The 19,654-nt window shown below is 37.4% G+C and overlaps 1 protein-coding gene across 1 annotated transcript in view; it reads left to right on the forward strand.

Annotated features, from left to right (window-relative positions):
* The window catches only part of LOC127453880 (forkhead box protein O3-like), a 43,031-nt gene that overhangs the window by 5,663 nt on the left and 17,714 nt on the right, over positions 1-19,654 (forward strand). The gene's annotated exons all lie outside the window — the stretch shown is intronic.

Raw genomic sequence — 19,654 nt, forward strand, 5'->3', positions numbered from 1 at the left:
GGATTGTCAGGCTAAAAGAAAGGTTGGTAAGAAAGACCACAAGAGCTGTTTTCCTGCGTTTACTGAAGCACTGAAACCGAGACAAATGATTCCTGTTCCGGTTGCTGCCGGGACGCTGCACAAGTCTGTGTTTGAAGCTTGCTAGCCTGCTTAGCATTGCTTATTCTTGTATGTTCATTGTTTTATTCTTTGCCATTTTACCGCGTGCTTTGGTTTTTTCCGCTTTTCTACTGTATTCTCTCTTTTTCTTTTCTTTTTTCCGCTTATCTACATCTCGCGTCTCGACTGCGTGGATTCCTTTTCTCCTCTGTGTTTTACATGGATTATTGCATCAATCTCAATCATCTACTGATCAGGAACTAAATCAAACCACATCGATCTCAAACCCTCGCCGCTCAAGAACAACCATAACAACAACAAACAATTGCGGTAAGTCATGACATCTGCTCATGTTATTTCTTCCTGCATTGTATGCCACATGTTTACTATAGTTTTTCCGTCAGCAGTGAGGGATTCACATGTGATAAATGTAAGGAATTAGTCAGGCTGACGGAGAAGGTTAATGAGTTAGAGACACGCATCCGAACGCTAGTGGAGGTCAGTGAGAGAGAAGCAGGTCGATACTGTTTTGGATGCGGGGAGTACAGCGAGCAACACATACACAATTTGGTTCCGGCTGTAGAGCCCCCGCAGCAGGGCGTTTGGGTGACGTCTCGGCGGCATACTCGCTCAGCAGAGTGACACCACTCTCCTGTTTCTTTTAGGGTTTCCAATCAATTCTCCACAATCAGTGATGCATCCACTGGGAATCATGTTGAAAGAGCCTTAGTAATAGGTGATTCTACTGTAAGGAACATGGAAATAGAGACTCCAGCCACTATTAATAATTGCATTTCATGGGCTTGGGCATCTGACATCAGATCAAACATCAGATCAAATTTACAAGTGCTGGCTAATGCTAAACAAAGATTTTCTAAAATTGTTATTCATGTCAGCATTAACGATGTCTGGCTTCGCCAGTCGGAGATCACTAAAGATAATGTTAAAGAGGTGTGTGAACTTGCAAAATGATGTCAGACACTGTAATATGCTCTGGCCCCCTCCTGCTTGTTATGGTGATGAGGTTTATAGTAGATTAGTGTCACTGAATGGCTGGATGTCTGAGTGGTGTCCGGAGAATAGCATAGGATTTATAGACAATTGATAGAGTTTTTGGGGTAGACCTGACCTGCTAAAGAGAGACGAATTCCATCCTTCCAGGGAAGGTGTCGCTCTCCTCTCTAGTAATTTGGCTCATAGTCTTAACAGTGATAGTGTTTAACTAAATGGGGCCCAGGTCAGGAAGCAGACAAACTGGTTAATCCAAACGTCTGCTAGCTGCCTTGAGACGTCACACAGGTAACATAAACTACAACACATAGAGACTGTATCACCTAGATATCATATAGAGACTGTGTCTGTTCCCTGAACTACCAAACACAAACCCCTCACTAAATAATTGAATCAAAATTTGATTAAGGTCAAACTTGAAAAAAACTAAAAAAATTAAAATAAATATCATATAAAGCTAGGGCTACTAAACATAAGATCTCTTTCAAACAAAGCACTAATTGTAAATGAAATTATTACAGATCATATTTTGGATGTGCTCTGTTTGACTGAAACCTGACTTAAACCGGATGAATATACAGTATTAGATTAAATGAACCTACTCCCCCAGATTATTGTTATAAACATAAGCCTCGTCTGAAGGGTCGAGGAGGATGTGTTGCTACAATTTACAGTGAAGTTTTTGTTGATACTCAGAGGACAGGATATAAGTTTAAGTCTTTTGAAGTAATACTGCTTAATGTGACACTGTCAGATATAAATAAAATATCTTTTTATACAAAAATAAATATTTTTTATAAAAAACTTTTGCCCTTGCTACAGAGCTACAGCTCTCTTGCAGTCAGAAAAAATGTGACAGGACCAACTCATTGCTATAATCATACGCTAGATTTAATTCTGTAATATGGAGTTGATGTTGATACTATAGAAATTCTACCGCAGAGCGATGACATCTCAGATCATTACCTCATCTCTTGTTTGCTGCGATCAGTGAATGTCACTCAGTCTACACCACGCAAGTTCTGGTAGAACTATTCTTTCGACCACTAAAGACAGCTTCACTAATAATCTTCCAGAATTTTCTCACATACTCAGTAAGCCAAAAAGTCTAGAAGAACTTGATGTAATAAAAGAAAATATAAATACAGTCTTCTCTAGCACTCTTTATACTGTCGCCCCCTTCGATGAAAGAAAATTAAAGAAAAAAGCCCCACACCATGGTACAATGATCACACTCATGCTCTCAAGAGAGCAGTTTGGAAAATGGAGCGCAAGTGGAAGAATACAAAATTAGAGGTATTTCGTGGGACATGGAAGGATAGTGTCTGTAGCTACAGACAGGCACTAAAATATATAGAAAATAACCACAACAATCCTAGGTGTTTATTCAGTACTGTGGCTAAATTGGTTAGGAATAAAGCCTCGACTGAACCAGATATTCCACCGCAGCACAAAAGTAATGCCTTCATGAATTTCTTTACTGATAAAATAGAATTGCAACTGGAATTATGCAATCAACTGTCACAGCACCTTTAGAAAACAGTGTCTCATAATTTTCCTTATGAACAACTTCAATCCTTCGCTGTCATAGGTCACGAAGAGCTAACAAAACTTATCAAAAAATCAAAAGCCACAACATGTATGTTAGATCCAATACCAACTAAGCTCTTAAAAGAGGTATTCTCAGAACCTCTTCTTAATATTAGTAACTCCTCACTATCCTTAGGACATGTCCCAAGAAACTTTGAAATGGCAGTTATCAAACCGCTTATTAAGAAGCCACAACTTGATCCTGGTGAACTGACTAATTATAGACCGATTTCAAATCTCCCATTTATGATGTAAATACTAGAAAAGGTAGTGTCCTCCCAACTATGTTCATTTCTACAGAGAAATGGTATATATGAACAATTTTGTCAGGATTTAGGCCCCATCACAGTACAGAGACTGCACTTATCAGAGTTACAAATGACTTGCTCTTATCATCTGATCGTGGCTGCATTTCTCTTCTAGTACTTTTAGATCTTAGTGCTGTTTTTGACACCATAGATCATGACATTCTCTTGAATAGGCTGGAGAATTATGTTGGCATTAGTGGACTTGCATTAGCATGGTTCAGATCCTATTTATCAGACTGCTACCACTTTGTCTGTGTAAACGAGGAATTGTCAAATCAAACAAAAGTTAAGTATGGAGTGCCACAGGGATCAGTTTAAGGCCTTTCTCCTTATATATGCTTCCCCTAGGAGATATTATCAGGAATCGTGGAATAAGTTTCCACTGTTATGTTGACGATACCCAACTTTATATTTCTTTGAAACCCGATGAAATTTTCACAATTCTCCAAATTAGCAGAGTGTATCAATGAAATCAGAGACTGAATGGACAGAAATTTCCTTCTACTCAATTCCGACAAAACAGAGGTACTAATTATTGGACCAAAAACCTCTAAAAATAAGCCGCTAAAATATAATTTCACTCTCGATGGATGTACTCTTACATCGTCTTCTACAGCGAAGAACTTAGGTATTATATTTGATACCAATCTGTCCTTTGAAAATCAAATTTACAATGTTTGTAGAACAGAATTCTTCCACCTCAGAAAAATTGCTAAGTTACGACACATGCTCTCTGTTGCTGATGTCGAAAAACTAATTCATGCGTTCATGACCTCAAGACTAGATTATTGTAATGCATTACTGGAAGGATGTACTGCAAGTTCAATAAATAAAATTCAATTAGTTCAAAATGCAGTGGCCAGATTGCTGACTAGAACCAAGAAATATGGTCATATTAGCCCAATTTTATCCTCGTTACATTGGCTACCTGTTAAATTTAGTATTAATTTTAATATTCTGTTAACTACATACAAAGCTTGAATGGTCTAGCTCTACAGTACTTAAGTGACCTTCTACCATGCTATATTCCATCGTGTTCTTTACAACCACAAAATACTGGCCTGTTAATAGTTCCTAGAATATCAAAATCCACAAAAGGAGGGAGATCTTTTTCTTATTTGGCTCCAAAACTATGGAATAGTCTCCCTAACACTGTTTGGGATGCAGACACACTCACTCAGTTTAAGTCTAGACTAAAGACTCATCTATTTAGCCAGGCATACACCTAATTTATCCTTCAACTCACAATTAGGCTGCTTTAGTTAGGTATGCCGGAACCAGAAACATTTCTCAGAAACATTTCTCATAATCTATAACTCTGCAATAAATTGAATGGCATCTACGCTAATATTATTCTATTTGTTTCCCTGTCTCAACCTCAGGATTCATATCCCAAGGTTACCAGAACTGGCCAGATCCAGCGCCATTCCTGCTTGGTGTCGGACTCCACTGCTACGTGTCGCTGAGTGATGATGATAAACTACAGCCCGTGCTAGCAAGACATCACTTCAGTCTTTTATGATGGACTTCAAAGGATGAACTAATGCCAACTCCAACTGTAAGACAGTAGATACTTCATATGCCACTGTCTGAACCTTGGACTTAGGATGGACCTCATTGAAATCAGCTGCCGGTTGAACTGCGATGCACCTCATTGATCTCTGCCTGCATCACCTTTGTTTATTGATGGACTACACTCTTGAAATGGAATACATAGACTATCAATTAATTGCCAAAAAACCCTTCATCAGCCAACTAACAAAGGACAATGCATCTATGTGAACTTCTGCAGTTAATTCAGGATGAACTTCAAAGACATCAGTCATAAATCTTACAGTTCATACAAAATCTTAGTTTAAACACTGACCCTTAACACTTACTTTAGTAAACTCATTTTAAACCATGACCTGCACTGCACATAAATAACTAATATTGGCATTATATTTATACTGTTAAGTCAGAGGGGAACTGGCCCCCACAGTGAGCCTGGTTTCTCCCAAAGTTATTTTTCTCCATTAACCAACATCTTATGGAGTTTTGTGTTCCCTGCCACAGTTGCCTTCGGCTTGCTCAGTGGGGTTCTAAATACAATTATTATTTAACTGTTGAATTATTTGTTTTTATGCACAATTTACAATTACACAATGATGACTCTAAGACTTTATAGATATAACAGTTTCATTTTCTGTAAAGCTGCTTTGAAACAATGTTTGTTGTGAAAAGCTCTATACAAATAAAAATGACGACTTGACGTTTAGCCTATGTGTCCAATCTGCCATACAGCTTGGACACTGAGCAGCTTCTCAGACTGTTTTCATTTTTTGGACTTGTCATAAGTTGCAAGGTGATGATGGAGAGGGGAAGCAGCAAGGTTTTTGGATTTGCTGCCTTCTCGTTCTTTGAAGCTACAACACAGGTTTTGCCTGGGATTAACGGCCGTGTTGTTGGCAACAGGTCATTGAGGGTTAAACTGTAAAATATGGTATTCAGAAAAAATAAAACAAAAAAATAAATAAATATAAAACGTAATATTTGTTAGTTTTGTAACAGCTAAAAATGACTTTTTGATGATGTATTTTGAGTAACAGTCGCTAAAACACAATAAACACGCTGTACTCAGTTTCCAAAAAAAATGGTATCGGGACATCCCTAACATAAACTCTCAAAATTCACTTAAAAGTGTATGCGCTAGACAGAGGTGGAGTTTTGCATAAGTCAAATAACGCATTAAGGTCATGGAAACAGTTTATTCACAAAACGATGACATGTTTTGACCATTTCAGCTTTCTCTCTCTCGTACACACACACACACACACACACAGTGTGCGTGTGCAGAGAGAGAGGAGCCGTGTCTGAATTTGTGTTCAGTCAGAGTAGAACCTACCTCTTGGCTGTTAAATAAAGTATTTAGGTATGCAGTTGAGTAGTAATACATTCTTGGACATACTTCATATGGGAATATGGGCATTGTCCCGTGACTCAAAAGTATGACGTAGTAACAACAGCTGTAAAAATTATTTACTCTGGTTCCGTTAAACAAGTTCAATTTAACCACAAGGAACATGTTTCTTGGTACATATAGCACTTACAGTTAAAAAGAGACACCTGACTCGCAATTCTCTGACATCTTATTGTTATTCATTGTTTTAATTTTGATGGCTGTTCAGCTTTTGTGATATTATGGGCTAGTAAAATGTCCAGGGAATGCACACTTCAGAATCACATTGGATGCAATAGCTTATCCAGGAATTTTTCACTTAAATACATTTTTTATGAAAACTGAGGATTCTGACACCCTGCTCATTTGACATAATGCTTTTGGCATACTGTATAGTAAGAAAGTAGGCATATTCTTGTGCGGGGAGAGATACAGAGAAGCCATGAAAAGATGGTTAAAAGGAAAAGTGATGTGCAGTATCAGATACACAATGTATGACAACTGTAAAAAGCACTTTAATATGAAAACAAAGCATTCAGGGCAATTTAGAAATCCAGGACGCGTGCTTTTTTAAGGTCAGGAACAGTGTTAGGTAAGTTACTTAAAAAAGGTAATCACATTAATAATTACTTTTAAGTTATTTTCTAAAACACTTCATGGAAATGCTTTTTCTTCTGCTCAACGAATTCAAAATAATGTCTATATTTCTTCCTTGTTCATTGACTTGTTAATGTCATGCCTCCCTTTGCTTACATTCGTTCACATTTGCTATATAGTCTACTGTCCAAAAATTGTAATAATGTTGACAAATTATACATCTGTCACAGTGTATATGTGTATTATTACATCTGTCACAGAAATGCAAACAGGTATATTAATGTATATTAATTAAATTAATGTTTTAAATGCATTAAACGGACATGTCTGGTGAAAAGATGAGGTATTGTCATCCTAAAACCCAAATTAATATATATAAGAAGAATGTAAAATGCTGTCTTAAGGCCCCTGCACACTTCATAAATCGAAGAACAAATGGGTGTGATGGCAAGTTTGTTTCAGTGGTGTCTGCAGCCGAAAGCTATTCACACATCTGCCCAAAGTAAGATGTACCTATCATCATTCTTTTGTCTGTATTCTCCCCATTACCACTCTTTTATACACCCATCTTTGCGGTAGTGTCAAAGTCATCATAAAATACAATAACAGAGTGTAGTTGGTGCTGTGTATAGTGTGTTAGCGCATTGGTGCCATGAATGCAGAATGTAAACATGATAAATTACACATTATCTACAGCATACAGTATATATTACTTTAAATCATCATCTTTTACTGATCTTGTGTGAATTCTACTCATAGATTGAGACATGAAGCCATTGATAACTCATTTTAATGTCACATTAGTTAAGGTTTTACAAGTAGTCATGTGCATCCTCATATTTTAAATGCTCCTCTAAACGCCTCCAACTGCAGTGTGGCCGGTGTCTAAATGAGTGACTCCAGCCAGGCCTCCTAAGCAACCAAATTGGCCCGGTTGCTAGGGAGGGTAGAGTCACATGGGGTAACCTCCTCGTGGTCACTATAATGTGTGGTTCTCCCTCTCGGTGGGACGCGTGGTGAGTTGTGTGTGGATGCTGTGGAGAATAGTGTGAAGCCTCCACACACGCTACGTCTCCGCGGTAATGCTCAACAAGCCACGTGATAAGATGCGCGGATTGGCGGTCGCGGAGGCAACTGAGATTGGTCCTCCGACCACCCGGATTGAGGCGAGTCACTATGCCACCATGAGTATACTGTGATTTTCTGGACAAGAAACTCTTCTAAAACATCTAAAAACAAGAGCGCTATTGTGGTGATGTGGGCATGGCCAAGCGACATCTGTAGAGAGAGAGAAACAAGCAGTAGAGTCTGGGGTGTGTGTTGCTGAAAAGCAAACAGTGTGTGATACTGCAAAGTATTGTAAAAAATAAAGAGACGGATTGTTATCCGGCTCCTGCTTCCTCCTTCAGAGAGAGTTACAGAACTTTGTCACAGCTATGTAAGGGATAATGTACATTTAGTTGGTCATTATTACAAAGTAAATGTTTATTTTGCAACAATGACCGACTGACTGTACATCATCCTGGTTATAACTTGGCCATTTAAGTATGGCTGCCTTCCCTCACGATTTCATACGGTGGCAACACACACTATTTAACCTGTGTTTGCATGCGTGTGTGTGATGGCTGGTAATGTGCTGGCAGGGGATTGTGTGGTGGGTCAGCGCTGGTGTCAGGCAGTCATTCAGACTGTAATGTGAAGTGACTAGAGTGTTATTTATAACATGTCTTTAAGGTCTTTAATGGAGCAGGGAAGAGAGAGAGAGAAAGCATGACAGAATGAACCAGTGGCGGTCCGTGAGGATATTTTCCAGGGAGGCAAATATGTAAATCAGTATTGAAAGATCAAGCCAATAAGGCGCTCCATGCCACCCCCGGCAAGATGCCTATGTCTAAATCTGCCCCTGTGTAGAGGAACTCCATCCTCGACTGCTTCACTGAGTCGAATTTATATATGATCCTGTCGTTCAGTCTTTCACGTGTTTTTAGATCCGCCAATAATTTTCATTTCATGGACCTATTCTTAATGCAAAGAACATTTTGGTGTACAACTGCTTAGAAATATTTGCTTTCATTCCACCTACCTCTTCAATCAATTAAAGACAATTATATATAAATAGGTACATTATTACAAACTTATGTAGTGCAAAATGCCAAATAGCAGCCATTTCTATACATATTTCTGTCCAGGTTACACTGCAGTCTCCTATTACTTGTGGCGAACCCTATTAAATAAATCATGTGTAAAACAGTGGATACTTTTCTTGCTATCTAGCAAGGAGTAATGTTTTACACACTTGACTAGCTAGTATATACACAAGCAGTTGCTAACACCAACAACCAATTAGCTTGCAAGACTGACTAGTTAGCGCTAATGTCCAGTGCTAATGCTAACACTATTTTCCCCTTGTCAGTGCTCTTTTATTCCTTCATGTTAACTGAAGGCAAATCTGAATGATGTTCCATTTTAACTTGCTAGCTAGTGATCTAGCTAACAATAGACTAGCTCCCTAGCTGGCTGCTGACTAGTTTTGATTTCCTCACTGTTTCCAATGCATTGCATTGGCTGGCGAGAAGTATCATAGCAACCTTAATATTTTAATGGAAATTAAATAACAGTTGCCAGCAATTATTGTTTTTTTTGCAACAAGTAGAATTGACCATCACATTCTCACCTTATCATATGCTGCGTTCCATTCAACTCGGAAAGTCAGATTTTCCTACTTCCAACTAGAAAAAGTGCAATGAAATGCCACTTCAAATAGGAATTCCAACTGGGAAACTTATGTGGAAAGTTTCAACACATGTTCCCTATATAATATAATATCGTAATTACGTGCACATGAATGACCCCGCGAAGTCGCATTAACGAGTGGAAAACTCAGAATTCTAGATGATACACGAGTTTCTGAGTTGGGACGTTGGAAGGGGAATTTCGATATGAAAGATGATGAAAAGCAATGATTTTCCAAAATTATTTTAACTTCTGTAATTTCAATAATATTAATTTGTTATATATATGACAGTCAACCAATGACTCACCCTTCATGGTTTGTTTTAAGCAAATTAATTAATAAATATGTTAGATACCATGCATTAATAAATTATATATGTCGTTTATAAGTGATGCAGTTTTATTCACTAATGTTTATTCACCGGTACAACAGAAAAAGGGCTTTTGCCATCGTACATTGGGTGATTGTTTAAGTTTGGCTTCTTCCATATTTTGTTTCCCACATGAATGCATTACATGTCGTTGTAACGAATGCCCAACTTGGAGGTATGAGCTTCCTCTGCACTTGAAGGTGGCATCCGATTTCGAGATGCAGGTGCGAGAAGTCACACAAACATGTCGGCACCAGGGGAGATATATAGTCTCTGAGATATACAAAGTTATAAACATTCACTTTTATTAAGTAATATCAACAAATGAGTGAGTCAAAGTTCCTACATTACATGATATTAAAACTTGTTTAGAAACGCCTGCTGAAACAGGTGTATAAAACATGGTATAATACTCTCTTTTAATAACCGTACACCTGCAGCACAAATGCTAGCATTGCAGCATTGTTTATCAATTGGTTTTCTAGGAAAAACAGTATTTTGTATTTCAAATACATATTTCAAATACATGTACCTGAAATACTGCCCATCCCTGTTTGAAAGTTTCACTTTACCTGTCACGTTAACATCAAGCAGGCTTTATGACACAATAATCTGATACCGAAAGGTGATTGGCTTCAATGATTACCTCTGATAATTATTTTTTATGAATACAGGAGGAGGCAAATTTCATTTTGCCTCCGTTTTGCTTTTTTTGTCCGCATTTCGGATGGAAGCAGATGACGTTGTGTCATTTAAATATCCATTTTGATTGGTCAGTTTACTAATGAGAGTAGGCTTTATGGCGTCAGTCTCCTCTGGAATTCATACCGTTTCAGACAGTGATTAAAACTCACCTGGGCTACCATGCATGAAAGAAAAATTATAAATATATATGGCATCTGATTATGTATGTTAGTTGGTAAATTGATTAAAACAACAGTTTATGTATAAAAGGTCAAAAATGAGCTGAACATTTTTTTAATTAATTTTTTTTTTATCTATTTTACTTTCAAATTTATACCATCTGATATTTACTTGAGATATCTCAAAGGGCAAAATGGTAGACTGGCACATGCTCTGCTCCTAACAGCATGTTTGTGAATGATAGTGTAAATGTAATACTGATTCAATGAGTCTGATTAACTTCATAAGACCAAAGATCAGTTCTTTATTTACTCATCAATTCTCTATGCTTGGGTGAAAAAAGAATTATAAAACACAATGCCTTTAATATAATGTCCTTTACTCATGGTACGAAACTACGGAATGCGTTTCTTTTTATTATTTATTTTTTTATATATCAATAGTTAAGACATGACAACTCTTTGAAAACTTCAGCATGTTATTATGGGTATGACATATTGATAGGATATTGGTCTTGGCAGACTAGATCTGCTACGCTGCTGCTTGCTGCAGAGCAAGTATGGAGACTCGCTACTGCTAGAAAATACACAGACATACTGAGTTATGCTGCTGCACAATAAGACCAAATGCAAGACATGCTGCATCAAGCATGTGTCGCATGCTGCTGCTCAAATAGACAAACAAATAATCCCCATTTGGTGGATCTAGAAAAATTTGAATGATGCGCCTATTGAAAGCAGTTCTTTTCTGGGGTGCTAAAAACAAAAGTGCCTCCACCAAAAGTTTTTTTTTTTTTTTTTTTTTTTTAATAGTAGCCTAACTTTACCAATAGTGTGAGAGTAGCCAGGAATATATAGGAGACCACATGAACATTGCCACATATTATGTAAAAGCATGTGCACTACCATGTATCATTCCACTCCAACAAAACCAACGGTGTTTAATAGAATTTTTTTTAATTCATTAAAAGGAAATACTGTATACTGGGTATTCTGAAAGCAGACATTTAACTGATTTTTTATTTTATTTTTATTTTTATAATGATGTATAGCTTTGATTTACTCTTTAATTTACAGTAATTTAACTTTCATAAATAAATGCCAAATTATTCATCCTACAAGTTAATAGGTGGCAGGACTATGTGTAGTAATTCCTGCTGTCACACTGGGATTGTTTTCCAGTCATCTTGACAAAATTTCTCAGGCTTGTTCAGGTGGATGGAGACTGTTTGTGGATGGAGACTGTTTGTGAATAGATTTAACTCGATTGAGGTCTAGACTTTGACTGAGTAACTTTGCGCTGAGTCTGTTGAATATAAAACACTCAACTGTGACTTTATCTGCATGTTTTGGATCACTGACCTGCTGAAAGTCTCTTGCAGGTTTGTCTTCACTTTGTGCCATCGATTTCTCCTGCATGAGCTTCCCTGGGAATGATCTTGACATGTGAATCTGCCACCAGCATCTTTCTTGTTTCAGTGGTTGGAGCAGTGGTGTATATGTCTTAGGGTTATTGTTAGTGTCTTTTTCTAAAGGCAGATCATAAAGGTATTGTGAACTGCATTCATAGTATGCAGGCTCAGTCTATAGGCACTTTAAGGACAGAAACACTGAGTCATTTTATATTTGAGGTAGATTTAAGTATGGGAGATTGCATCCCAGGTATTGACTGATTCATAGTACATGTTTGTGTATGTCTATTTTAAATGCATCCCTTAGGGTGGGTTGTGCACAGTAGGGTTGTGCACGGTAACAGTTTGTACTATTCAGATAACCGTGAGGGTTCACAAACAGTTATTCAGTTATTCGTCAGGAGTCTGGAATAAAGAAAGCGCTGAAACTTTGCCGGGGGTGAAAAATAAATGTGGAAACATGTGTAACAATGTAACATTCAATTTGAACTTCTTTAGAACGTAGAATCTTTGTGACACCTGCACTAAAAAAAAAACACACAAACAAATTAAACAGAATGCAGGAGTCTCGAGATGTGTTTATAAAAATGTAAGTTCTTGAGGACTTCCGGTTGCACGAGGCGTGAGATGGCAGCAAAGAACTATTGCTCCTGGTCATTTAGTGTAAAAGCCCTCAAAAGTTCAAGTAATCTTTGTCTAAATAATGTGATATGGTTGGAAAATTAGTGGGGTGAAACCAAAGAAAGGATTAATGAAACATGAGGAGTCTAAAAAATGGCTGATGACTCTACCTGAGAAAGAGCATGGCGTCGAAACTTTGTGTGCAGTGCAAGCTCTTAGCAAGGACATGCTGGAATTGAAGGATGCGTTACTTCACGTCTTGAAACAGCAAAAGGTAGCCCACAGTAAAATCATGGATCTCGAAGGCCGTTCACAGCGAAATAACATTCGTATTTACGGTATCAGAGAGGGAGCGGAGGGTGAATCCATGCTCAAATTCATCAACGCTCTCTTAAAGATGGAGTTCGCACTGGATGACAGCTTGGATCTACAAATCCAGAGAGCACACAGGTCACTGGGACCCAAACCTCAAAATAATGCCACACCGAGATCTGTCATAGTCAACTTCTTGCAGTACAGTACTAAAGAACTGGTCTCGCAGTTGGCATGGCAGACCCATTTTCTTTGCACTTGACTATCCTGTGGAAGTAAACGCAAAGCTCAAAGAATACAAGGAAATTAAAAAATCCTTAAGGAGGACAAAATTCAATTCCAGACTCCCTACCCTACCAAGATGCAAATCCATTAGGACTCAGGCCCTCAGCTTTATGACAATGTGACCGAAGTGGCGAAGGATTTGAACAAGAGAGGATATGCAGTGGAATCAATTGAAACATTGGATCGGTCCCCGTGTGAAGAAAGATTAACGCAACACACCCAGTGGCAGAGAGCGGGCAGAAGCAAACATGACCGTATACAGGAAAAGTTACAGAGTTTCCAGAGGCATTCGCCAGTATCGGATTAGGGTATGTTCCGTTGACCTGTGCTCCGAAGAGGTATACAGTTGGTCTTCAGTTTATGGGTAAACTGATTTGTCTATGGACTGATCAAATGGAAAATAAGAAGAAGTGAGTCCTCCAATATTATGATTTTCTGACGATTTCTGAGGCCCCAAGCAACCAACCCGGTGCCCCATTTAGAAAATGTTTTCTTAAAATATTACATAAAATTGATTTTAAATCATAATTTTAAATTCATTTTATCAGCCATTGTAGCCAAGTACATTCAAAATGTTTAATGAAATAAAAATCTAGTTAAAGATAATTAATGCATGTTTTCCAGTTTTTCCACAATACAGTGATAAAAAAAAGAAATATTTACCTACATATATTTTTACATATTGTTAAAACTAATTTAAAGACAATATTTGATGAATACTTCACATAATACAGCAAATTTTTAAAAAAGAGCACACTAAAGCCACCTTAGTAAGTTTAGATGCAGAACAGGCATTCGATTGTGTGAATTGGGAATATTTATTTCAGATTCTTGAGAGGTTTGGATTTTCAGAAAAGCCCGTCAATATTATTCGGTCTTTATATTTCAATCCTATGGCTAGAATTCAAATAAATGGATGCCTTACAAAAAGGATAACACTAGAAAGGGGGACTCAGCAGAGGTGTCCCCTTTTCCACCTTATTGTTTGCAATTTTCATAGAGCCTCTTGCCCAGGCAATCAGACAAGACAAGAAAATAAATGGGATATTTATAAATGATGCAGAGCAAAATTTCTTTATAAGCTGATGATGTGTTAGTATAACACTTTCTAGTCCAGAGACATCACTTTTTAACTTGTTTGATCTTCTTGGAATGAAGATATGTGAATACCAACGGTAAAAGATGTCCATTCAGAGCATGTTTACACGCAAAAACACATTTAAACAGTCCCTCTCACCCTAAACATGAAACACTGACCCAAACAGTTTGGAGACCTGAATTGCATGTGTAGAATAACCAAAAAGTGATTTTAGTGTTCAAATACAGGCACATTGAACATTAAACCAAGTAACGACTATCCGTGCACATCCCTAGTATCCAGAGGCCCATTTGTTTTTTTTACATTTGACATTTTAAACATTCTTTGGCTCACCTATTATGCTTTGAGTCCTGTGAGACAACTAAAGGCATTAATTGACAACACCCAACAGAGCATTATGCCTCCCAAAACTTTACTGAGGCAGATATTATAACCAGTGAGCCTGTCTTCTGACTAAATTCCCTCTCAACCTGTTGACCAGTGGTTAACACATGCCCACAGAGACCTGCTTATGAGTCATAGTGAATTAATGAACCATATGTGATGAGGAAAGAGAGTGTCAGAAACATAAGTGACACCCTTGTTTGTTTTTCACTGAATGTCCATTTTGAAGGTCAGAAAGTTATCACGGGTACAGCAGAACCTTAGCAAAGAAATAATTTTCTTATTGTGATATTTTGTCCTGTTTTCAAAGAAATCTAACAGAATGTTGTAATGTTTATGCTTATCACAAGTAAAAACAATGAGCTAATGAGGTAAGGAAAAAATTATTATAAATATAGACAATGACTATATATAAAGCAAAAACAAGCTTATTTTTTTTCTTGTTTTAAGCAGAAACCCCACCAAATTTTGTATGATTTCTCTAAAAAAAAAAAAAAAAAAAGACTAAATATCTTAGTACTTCTCAAGGATTTTTTTCTTGTTTTAAAGATCAGACAAAAATAATTTTTTTGCAGTGCACTTTCATACCCATGAATCTATGTACACATTTTTAATGTATACTTGTCTACATGTTTACTTGTCTTGTATTTGGTGGTTCTTTATACTATGTGTCTAGTCTCATCTGAGTATTAGTGTGCACAGTGTGTGTGTGTGTGCGCGTGTGCGTGCGCGCGTGTGCTAATGAGCTCAGTGGGAGACTGCGTCCTGAGGGAACAGCTCCTGTTAATAATTCAGACGTGGCTTATTATGAAGGAAGTGCAGGTTTCATCTTAATTGCAGGCAGTCTGTTCTGATCAGGCAGTCTGTCAGTGACAGCACGCTAACTCCCCCTCATGTGTGTATGTAATTCTCAACTCCACACACACTTGAAACAGCCTCCAAATCTTCATGAACCTGTCAGAGGTAGTATAAAAAAAACTAAAAACCTCTCAGAGACAAACTGATAAAACTCATTTTCGTGCCTCTTGACTTTCATAAGATGTTAATCAGTCAGACAAATCACAAGTCATTGTCCAATTTGGTGAAATGTAATCTTTCACACTCATTCACACTCATGTCTTTAAAGGTGAATTGTGTAATATTTGCGGCACTTGTAGAAATCTAAATGGAACTGCAAATATAATGACTGTTTCCAAACAAATTTCTCAAACACTGCATCCATCTGCCATTTGTCAGACAGGTAGTCCGACGGCAAACTTACTCTGTTGATAGAGCCGGAAGTTGACACTCCTCAGGAAGTCAATCTGTGGTTTGCTTAAGGACCGTTCACACTAAATGATTTGCAGCAATGAAGCAACAGGAAGTCATTCCTTTTCATTGAGATGTGGCACTTGGAAGCAATGGGAGAGACAATGACCATTGGTGATGCAACAAAGTTGAGCAGCGACTACCAATGAGAATGCAGACTAACAGTGAAGCTCAGGCAATCTGTTGCCTGATAAAACTGGATACTGTAGGTGAGTAGGATCGCCTGCTAGCAAGCAACCATACAGCAACTTGGCAACCTCCAACAATTTCATCGCTATTGGTCTGTTGATATGTATAAAAGTGTGGGTTGGGGTAGTGATTGGAGAGCATACTAAAGTGGCCACAGATTAATTTAAAAGTCTGAACAGTGACTGTGGCTGGGTTATGAGCAGTCTGTGGTGATGGATCTCTGGGACAGGGCTGTATCTCATACCACTCACAGTGACTGCTAGTGAGCTGACACACTGTTCAGACTGGTGGGGTTATCCAAGGTCCAGCCTCATTATGATTCCTGGGAAAGCAGTGCTGAACTGGTTTCTGTATTGGCTCATTCAGCTGTTCACATACACTTCATGTTCCAAAGGCCCTGTCCTTTGCATACTTAAAGGTGAAATATGTAATTTCTGTGCTACTAGTGGCACCAAACGAAATTACAAAAATAAAGTATGTTTTCAAACAACCTTTGCTAAAACCCCTTAGAATTATCATGCCCTTTCACCCTCTCTGATATCCTATGAAAAAATAGGTCATACTTAATAAAAGGTGATAAACGTTGTAATAAACAAGACCACTATAGCTTACTACACTATAGTTCTTCTGGTAACTAGTAAGCGTAATGATACATATTCCGAGTATCGTGCCAATTTATCTGGAGCTCGAAAGTAATTAGCTAACATGTGTGGCAATACCTTGAATGTAGCTTACCTGTCGAGAAGCAACTACACAAGTTTGACATCTCCATCGAACCCCAAAAATTCCTTAAAGTCCTGCCCCTTGTAAATTCAGTGTCAATGCTCACTCTCGTTTTACTCCGTTCTCTGTCCTGTGTCTTTTAGCAAGTCTTCAAATTTTGGCGAAGCAAAATTTATTTTCCTGTGTTCATGTCTAACATGGATGTTCATATTCCCCCGGCTGAACAAGTAGCCATGTCCCAAACTCATGCTATAGGTTAAGCTAGAAAGGGATGGGTAGAGCTGAGAGGACCACTCAAAATATAAACATACATTTTTTTGATAGTTCATGGGAGGCTAAGCGTTTACACTTTTAGGGGATGTAAACCCATGAATGGCGTACTTATAGTCAGGGCAGGTCTAGGCATAGGTGAAGATCACCATGATGAGATCGCTCTTGTAGACAGGAGTGTCAGTAACGGTCGTTGAGCGCATTACCGCGGAGACGTAGCGCACGTGGAGGCCCACACTATTCTCCGTGGCATCCATGCACAACTCACCACGCGCCCCACCGATTGTGAGAACCACACATTATAGTGACCACGAGGAGGTTACCTCGTGTGACTCTACCCTGCCTAGCAATCAGGCCAATTTGGTTGTTTAGGAGACCTGGCTGGAGTCACTCAGCACGCCCTGGATTCGACTTCATGACTCCAGGGGTGGTAGTCAGCGTCAATACTCGCTGAGCTATCTAGGCCCCTGCTATCTAAACATTCTTAAAACATGATTTATTTACTTGTCAAGCAAAATGGGATAAGATATTAAATATTGTTTTAGGATAAATCTGACAAAATTTAGTGAACTTTAGACTTAAAACAAGGAAAAAAAAATCTGCCAATGGTTTAAGCAAAATAAACTTGTTTTTCCTTTGAATTAAGTTTTTTTTCTTTTTCTTTTTTTTTTTTTACCCCATTGGCAAACAGATTTTTCTTGTTTTAAGCATAAATCACAATAAATTTGATTAGATTTCTCTCAAAACAAGACTTAAAATCTTATGCCAGTTTGCTTGTCAAGTAAATAAATCCTGTTTTAAGAATGTTTAGATATTTTAACTGGAAAACAAGACAAAAATACTTGTCTTGAAAATCATTTTTTGATTAGATGCCCTTTATCTCTGCCATTTTCTTTTTTAATCATATTTGTTCTAGATTCAGTCAAATTTGAATTTAAGGAATTAATATATATATATATATATATATATATATATATATATATATATATATATATATATATATATATATATATATATATATACCGTATGTATAAATTAATTCGACTTTTCATTTTAACATGAAATATGTTATCATACACTTAAGATATGGGGTATTTCCAAAAACATTGCACTGTCAAAAACTGAAGTCCTGATTATTGTTTTTTTTTTTTTTTTTTTTTTTTTTTGGTGGGGGGCACTAACAACTTTTAAGAACTTAAGTAATGCATCTCCATGCAAATTATGTATTACAATATTCACTTTATTTATTTATTTATTTTTTATTCCAATTACATTTTCTTAGGGGTGTGGCCAATTAAATTCAAATTTCAACTCATGAATTCAAAGCAAGCCAATTCTAAAATTCTGAATTTTGCCCAACCCTGAAATGTACACTTTGAAGTCATTGTCCCTGTTCTTTGTCATTTGAATGTTTTGCATTAAAGGTGCTGTAAGAAGTTTCAGCTGTTTTGCTTACTTCTGCCATTTTGATAACTTCAGTCACATGCCCTTCCTGTGATTTCTCACAACACCTACAGTTGTTGCCAAAAATATTGGCACCCTTGGTAAAAACGAGCAAAGAAGGCTGTGAAAAAATCTGCATTGTTTATCCTTTTGATCTTTTGATCAAAAAAATGCACAAAAATCTAACCTTTAATTGAAGTAAAACAATTGAAACAGAGGAAATATCTCATTATTAAATAAATATTTTTCTCCAAAACATGTTGGCCACAATTATTGGCACCTTTAGAAATTCTTATGAGTAAAATATATTTGAAGTATATTCCCATTCATATTTAAAACATTTTAGTACACCCGGGTGACAAGGAACATTAAATTGTTCAGCTATGACTTCCTGTTTCACAGGGGTATAAATATGAGGTAACACACAGGTCAAATTCCCTTAATCATCAATCACAGTGGGTTAGACTAAAGAATATAGTTCTGATGTGCAGCAAAAGGTTGTTGAGCTTCACAAAATAGGAAGTGGCTATAAGGAATTAGCCAAAGCACAAGTTCCAATCAACTGGAGATCTTAAGAATCGGTCTACATTTACATTTTACATTTACATTTATTCATTTGGCAGACGCTTTTATCCAAAGTGACTTACAAAAGAGGAAAACATAAGCGAATCATCTTAAGGAGACAGTGGTATGAAAAGTGCTGTATTACAAAGTTTCACTTGAATCATAATAGTATTCAAAACAGAATAAAGTGCAACAGGAATTTTTTTTTATTTTATTTATTTTTATTTTATTTTTTTAATGACTGGTTAAGTGCTCGTGGAAAATATGTGTTTTTAGTCGTTTTTTGAAGACAGAGAGTGAGTCAGCTTCACGGATGGAGTTGGGAAGGTCGTTCCACCAATGTGGTACGATGAAGCTGAAAGTCCGGGAAAGTGTTTTGGTGCCTCTTTGTGTAGGTACAACAAGGCGACGTTCCTTAGCTGACCGCAGGCTTCTAGTGGGTGCGTAGCTCTGCATAAATGATTTTAGATATGCTGGAGCAGACCCAGTGACTGTTCTGTATGCCAGCATCAGAGCCTTGAATTTGATACGTGC

The sequence above is a fragment of the Myxocyprinus asiaticus genome, chromosome 16, assembly GCF_019703515.2.
Source record: "Myxocyprinus asiaticus isolate MX2 ecotype Aquarium Trade chromosome 16, UBuf_Myxa_2, whole genome shotgun sequence".
NCBI classification, from domain to species: domain Eukaryota; kingdom Metazoa; phylum Chordata; class Actinopteri; order Cypriniformes; family Catostomidae; genus Myxocyprinus; species Myxocyprinus asiaticus.